We start from the raw sequence: 7104 nt of genomic DNA on the forward strand, positions 1-7104 counted from the left end.
CCGGGCTCGGAGCGGGGGCGTTTGGGGAAGAGCGGGCACCGTGCCAGTCTTCCCCGCGCCTGGCCATCCTGGACCCCAGCAGCCACAGGGAGCCCTGGAAGGAGACGGTGGGGCCCGGGAGGTGCCCTCTGCTCCGCAACCGTCCCAACCCCTCCAGCATGGCCTTCTTGGGGAGTCACTTTGTACACGGGACGGAAGGGGGCATGGTCGTTAGGATTTCAGTCAGGGAAGAAGCCGTGGGACTTGGGGTGCTTTAGTGGGGTGTGGTGTGGGGGTGCAGGGCACCGCTGACTTCCCAAGCCTGGTCTTGGCCTCTCCCGCCTTCCTTTCAGAAGCCCCCACTCTAGATCCCAGCTTTTCCTTCTCCTCCACCTTCTGTCCGCCCCCCCCCCCCCCCTGGTCTCCTTGTCCTTCACACTCTCTCTCTCTGCCTCTCCCCTGGCTTCTCCTTCAGTCTGTTTCTCCAAACCCCGTCCATCTCTCCTTTTCAGACTTTCTGTATTTCTCTTTAGTCTCTCTCCCTCTCTCTTTCTCTCCCTCTCCTTCTCCTTTCCATTTCTGCTCCCCCGATTCCTTTTACAGTTTTAGCCTTAGACTCTTTAGTTCACCTTTCTTCTGCCTCTTAATTTCTGTGACTTCCTTGGCTTCTGTCTGCCTCACCTCATTTCTATGTCTGTCTCTCTTACATGTGGTCTGTTCAATGCCCTCAAAGTCAGGTCCTCCCACCCCTGGGCTGGGTGACACTTTCTTCCAGTTCCCTCCTGTCTTTGCACCTTCTCTCTGAGCTCCTCGCTGCTGCCCACCATCCCTCCCACCTCCCCCTTTTCCTATCTCCGGGTTAGGCATGTGGGGAATGAGGCTGTAGCGCCCTCAGGGCTTGGAGGAGGGGCAGGGAGTGACTCTCAGGATCCCAGGAGAGGGGCTGCACTGAAGACCTCCCTCGTCCAAACCCCCACCCTGTGTGTCCTTGGGAAGCAGTTAGCACTGAGCCTGGCGCAGAGTGAGGCTAAGTCAAGTTTCCTCATGTTGCAACTACAATTTAAAAAGCCCCCTGAAGGCTCTGTGTGGCGGTAAGGTGACGGCGCAGCAGAGAGAAAGAACAGGTGCTCCTCTGTCAGTCTGTCAGGCAGGGGCTACGGGGAGGGGCCGGGAGGAAAGCCAAGGGCCTAGAGGTCCGGGCTCTGGGCTCCGTGGCAGCTAAGAGGCCAAAGAAAACAGGGACCGAAGAAACCCTGCTATTGTTCCTCCTGCGTCCAGTGCTTCCTGTTGGAGCAGCTCCTCCCCCACATCTCTCCTCTTAAGGCAGGAGGGCTGTCTGTCCTTTCTGCCTTGGGTCCTGGGCCCTGCTCCTGGCAGAGCATGGCAGCTGTGGGTAGGATTTTCATCTGGGCTTGGGGCTCAGGGCTTGTTGTGGGCCCGGCCCAGACTGGAACAAGGACCCTGATAACCCCACAGGCTTTGAGGGCTGTTGAACATGCCTCCAGTCTGCACCTTCCACCGTCTTTCTTATCGTCTCTCCCTGGGCACTGTCTGCATGAGCCCACAGGTGTCTTGGAGTGGGAAGGACGCAGCAGTGCTCGCGGGCGACTGGCCACCAGGGGCAGCTCCTGCTTGAGGATTTGGCCCAGTCCTTTCCATCTAACCAAGGTCTCTGGCCTCCACGGTGTGATTCGGTTCTGAGCTCCGTGTGAGGAAACCCAGGCTCAGAGGTCCAGAGTCACACCGTGACCTGAGCGGGGACCCACAGTGTCACCAGGAACGGGCCTGGTGTGGCTGAAGAAGGAGACCTGGCTGTTAAGATTGCTCAGACGGGGCAGCTGGTTATGTTTCCTAGGCCTGTGCTTGAAATCCTTCCCTCTCTTCCAACTCTCTACCAGGGTCACTCGGTCCCCAGGTTGTCACAAAGAACTACCGGAGCTCCTGTGTCCTGGACTTGTCTTTCCTCTGAGCACTTGGGCCCTGCCCTGCCAGCCCCAGAGGAGTGCTTCCCTGGGGCCTTTGTGGGCTGGGAGATGGGTCTCCCCATCCCTGGCAGGGAGAGTTAGAGTATCTCAGGGAGGGCGCCTTCTCTCCTTTCCTCGCATGGGGACCGCTGTGTTCTCTGGAGGGCTGGGGGTAGAAATGATAGGGTAATTGACAGGAGGTGATGCCCCTGGGGCTACACATATCCCCAGTGTTGGGAAATAGTCATTCATTCACTCCACAAAGAGTTATTGAGCACTTATTGTGTACCAGGCACTGTTCTAGGCACTGGGGATATAGCCATGAGTTAGCAGACAACATCTCTGCCTCGTGGAGCTAATATTCTAGTGAAAAGAGACAGACAACAAATAATGGACATGTGCAGATTATAAATTACAATAGCATCTGTTAAGTGCAATGGAAAAATAGGGTATGTGTTGGGGTGGGAGTGTAAAGGGGTGTCAGTGTAGGTCTTACGGAGAAGGTGACAGCTGAACAAAGACTTGAAAGAGGAGAGGGAGAGAACCATGCATATGGCTGAGGGAAGAGCATTCCCGGCAGAGGGAGCTGCCAGTGTTGCTGGAGCAGAGGGAGCAAGGGGAAGCTTAAGGAGGTGAGGACAGAGGTGGTGGAGGTGGGTAGACCTGTGCACCCCCCAAAGGACTGCTGGCTTCACTTGAGAGATCAAGGAAGTCACTGAGTCGAGGACCGATGTGGTCTGACAAAGTTTGCAACACGATCCCTCTGCTGCGGTGTTGAGAAGAGACTGGAGGGGCAGGAATGGAAGCAGGGGGGCTGATAGGGACCTATCCAGGGAGAGATGATGGTGGCCTGGACCTGAGGTGAGGATGATTGGATTTTGGATCCCCTGTGAAGGTAGAACGGACAGGGGTCTCTGATGGAGCTCACGTGGCATGTGAGAGCAAGGAGTCAAGGATAATGAGCTTTTTGGCCTGAGCAGCTGGAAAAATGGAGTTGTTATCAGTTGAGATGAAAAGACTGTGGGAAGAGCAGGTGTTTTTTAAAAAAAGTTTTTTAAATTGATTTCAGAGAGGAAGGGAGAGGGAGAGAGAGATAGAAACATCAATGATGAAAGAGAATCATTGATCAGCTGCCTCCTGCACACCCCACACTGGGGATCGAGCCTGCAACCCGGGCATGTGCCCTGACCGGGAATCAAACCGCGACCTCCTGGTTTATAGGTTGACACTCAACCACTGAGCCAGTGTGTCCAGGCATGGGAAGCGCAGGTTTGGAGAGAAGAGCAGGTGGTCAGTTTTGAACACGTGGAGCATTAGGTTTGTCCCAGACCCTGGAGGTTCCTGCCCTGATTTTCCAACACAGTGCTACAGCCAGCACGAGGGGACCAAAGGGAGCTGCTCTTTACTCTGTCTGCAGGCCACAAGGTCAGGTCCTCCCACCCTGCACACGTTAGGAAAGAACCTACCCATGTCTTGGTGCCCTCTCCAAGGTACCACCTGTGTCACAGAGCCCTGATGCTCATCTGGCCAGGTTGCCACCAATTAGTTGAGCATTGAAATCCTTGCTGCACCATTCCTAACAGCAGCTCTGGGGAGCCCAGGACGTGCCAGAGACCCCAGTCTGCCTGCTGGCACTTTGGACTGTACTGACCATTTCTAAGTTGTGGAAGAAACAAGCACTTATTTGCAAATGAGCATTTATTGAGCTTACGACATGCAGGGCACTGTGCCAGACAACACGGATGAGTGAAGATAGACGGGAGAATGCCATCTGAGAACTGGAAGGAGCCCTGCCCCTGGAGGGCGTACAGTCTAGCTGGGAGGCATTGCATATATACAGCTTAAAGATACAAAACATCAAAGCAACACTTGCAGGTGTTTATCTGGCACAAAGTGGGGCTATGGGAATGGAAGCTGATGGGACCCAGTGGTCAGCTACCTCCTCCCCTCAGCTCAGAGCCTTCTCTGTCCCCAGCCTGGGGACCTAGCCACCTGCCTCTATGCTGCCCGGCCTCTGTCTGGTTTGAGGTGTGACTGACTTCCATCCTCCTCCACAATGAGTGCTCTTCAAGGGCAGAAACCATCCCCTGTTCTTCGTCGTTTTATTCCTGCCCTGCCAGAGCCCTCCCCCAGGCCCTGTGTCCACCACAAGTCAGTGGGTTGGACTGAGCAGGCTCAGTTGCGTACTTTGGTGTCTGCCAGGGGCTTCCAAGAGGGGCCTAGGACTTGCCTTAGACCGGACCTGGTCTCCTCTGACTTCTGACTGGAAAGATCATGGGGTTTTGAATAAAGGCCTCAGTTCAAGTCTTGTCTCCACGACTTTAGACCTGTTTCTTAGCTTCAGTTCATAAAAGAGGAAGAACAGTACAGGGATGGGCCACTTTACGAGGGGGATACATTCTGAGAAATGCATCGTTCGGCAATTTTGTCGTGTGTGAACATCATAGAGTGAACTTACACAAACCCGGATGGTATAAACCCAGTAATTGTGTGTGCTATACATTTATACTACTGACGGCGCAGTAGGTTTGTTTACACCAGCATCATCACAAACATGTAATTGTTGTGCTATGATGTTACGATGCTTCGATGGCTACGACTGTCAATAGATGATAGGAATTTTCAGCTCCATTATAATCTTATGAGACCACCGTCACATATGTGATAGGTTGTTGACCTAAATGTCATATTATGGTGCATGACAGTGTTTGCCCTGCCTATATCACAGGGTTGGGATAAGGGAGTGCTTTGGAAATAAAACCCCGCATGGTTGGGGGCCACTGTCCTTCCCTAACCTGCCTGCAGTTTTAGGAGGATTAAGTGAGATAATGTATATAAAGCACCCAGCACAGAGGCTGGGACACAAGAGATGCTCAATAGGTGTCAGTTCGCCTCCACCCCCATCACTTTGAATTCTGCTTTGAACTCTGACCTCAGGAACCCCAATCTGGGCAATCAGGGCTAGAAGTGGTGGGGATCTCACATTTAGTTCTGAGGGAGATGAAACCCAGGAAGTGAAACAGATATCGAGAGAAATTCTTGGTAACTTCTAAAGGGACAGGTTGAGGTGAGGTGGGGTGTGGATGAAGTGCCTGAGACACAACCAGGCTTGGCCCACAGCTCAGTGCCCTGCTGTCTTTGAACTTTCAGAGGAGGACAGTCAGCTACCAGGCGTACTGCCTTGGAGGTCACTTTGGTCTCTGACTCGACTCTTCCCCCTGTAATGAGGTCAAGTGGCCGGTCCCCGGGGGTTTGGGAGAATCATCTCCAATGGCCCAGGGCAGCCTTTTTCTGACCCCAAAGGGAGCTTTGGTCAAGGAAGACAAACAAGACAGATGCTGAGGCCGGCACAGTTACAGAAATGTTCCTGGTACGCAGTCCACCTCTGAAGGGAGAGGAGGGCAGGAAGGGGCTGGAGACTCTGGCGCGCAGTGGGTGCTTGGCACAGTGTGGTCCAGATACATATAAATGCCTCGAAAGCCTGAAGGCATCAGAGAGCATGCAGAAGGGGCTCAAGGTGTGATTCTTAAGGTAGCTATGCAGCAGGTTGGAGAGGAAGGAGAGAATGGATGGTCTGGGTGATGGGAAGAAAGAAAGGAGACAACAACCAGCGTGCACTCAGGTCAGGAGAGTTGCAGAGGCCGGACCAGGAAGGGGCCAGACCCAAGCCTATCTCCTTCTGCCTGCACCTTGGGGTTCTCGGGGCTCTCCTCTGCTCTGACTACCAACTAAAAGAGGTAAAAAGAGGAGGGGGGTCAGGCCCCTTCTTCATTCTAGCCCCAGGAAGCAGAAATGGTGAAATGATTTCAATAATGAGTGATAATGGTATGAGGAATCACAGTTCACACAGCATCTTTACATGCAGCGTCTCACGTAATCCCAGTTAATCTCCTTTGAGAGCCAACGCACTGGCCTGGAAGTCTAGCAGCCCAGGCTCTAGACACAAACCTGCCTCTGCCTGGACAATCATCTCCCTTCCCTACTCTCCCCACAATACCTGTCCTGTGGTGGGGCTGGAGGGAGGGAGCACTGGGGATGAGGAGGAGGGACGGACAGGGGAAGAGCTGCTGCTTGGGGAAGGGGCCTGTGGTGGGATGGGTGATGGAGGGGTGTTGCCCGGTGCCAGTGGTTTCATGCCTAAGTGCCTTCCTTGCTCAGCCAGCCGCAGGGTGTGCTGGGTGAGAGGGCTCACTTGCGAAATGGAGTGTCTCCTTTCAAGAAGTGTCTTGTTGCAAATTTCTCCCTCTCCCAAGACAAAAGCCAGGGGCCCACAAAGAACTTTTGTTTTCTCCGTCACAGTGGGAGGCTAATCTCTAGGTCTAGAGCCCCCTGGAGGAGGGGGCACATGCATACATGTTGGTCGCATGCACACACACACACACACACACACACACACACACATCTGCTTCCTCCCTGGGAGAGATCCTCCCTCAGGGCAGAAGGGGGTCCTTGGCCACCCAGTTTTCCTTTTTTCCAGGGGTCACTTCTGGGGGAGCCATTCTCTGGTCGATACCTCTCCGCCTCTAGCAATGGGTCCTGACAAGTCTTAGGCCCAGCGTTGAGCTCCGGGAAATTTTCCAGGAGGGGCAGGTAGGGAATTCAGGTCCTTGCCTCTCACAGTGGGAGGGTCCCTGGCGAGGACTCATCCCCGGCAGAGGAAGTGGAGTTACTGCAGTGAGGGAGGAAGGGGCCAAGGGGAAAGGGAGAGCGAGGCCGCCAGCCAGTGCACACGGGCACCCCCACAGGCCCGCGTGCTCACACTCAGGAGCATGCACAACCCTACACTTGGGGACAGAGAGGCATTCGGGAATGAACACACTTGCACACTAGCAAAACCCCATTCCCAGACCCCCCAAGATGGGGCCTGCACACCCTCCCCAACCCCACCCACTACTGGAAACAGGCTCTCCAGAATCTTCCTCTGCCCGCTCACCCGCTGGGAATGAACACACTTGCACACTAGCAAAACCCCATCCCCAGACCCCCCAAGATGGGGCCTGCACACGCTCCCCCCAACCCCACCCACTACTGGAGACAGGCTCTCCAGAATCTTCCTCTGCCCGCTCACCCGCCCTCCTTTCCCAGCTCGTCCCCAGCTCCCTGCAAGGAGCCAGAGAGAGTCCACTGCTCTCCAGCCTGCAGCCTCCAGACGGGGTCGGCC

The sequence above is a fragment of the Myotis brandtii genome, unplaced genomic scaffold (genome assembly GCF_000412655.1).
Source record: "Myotis brandtii unplaced genomic scaffold, ASM41265v1 scaffold517, whole genome shotgun sequence".
Classification (NCBI taxonomy): Eukaryota; Metazoa; Chordata; class Mammalia; order Chiroptera; family Vespertilionidae; genus Myotis; species Myotis brandtii.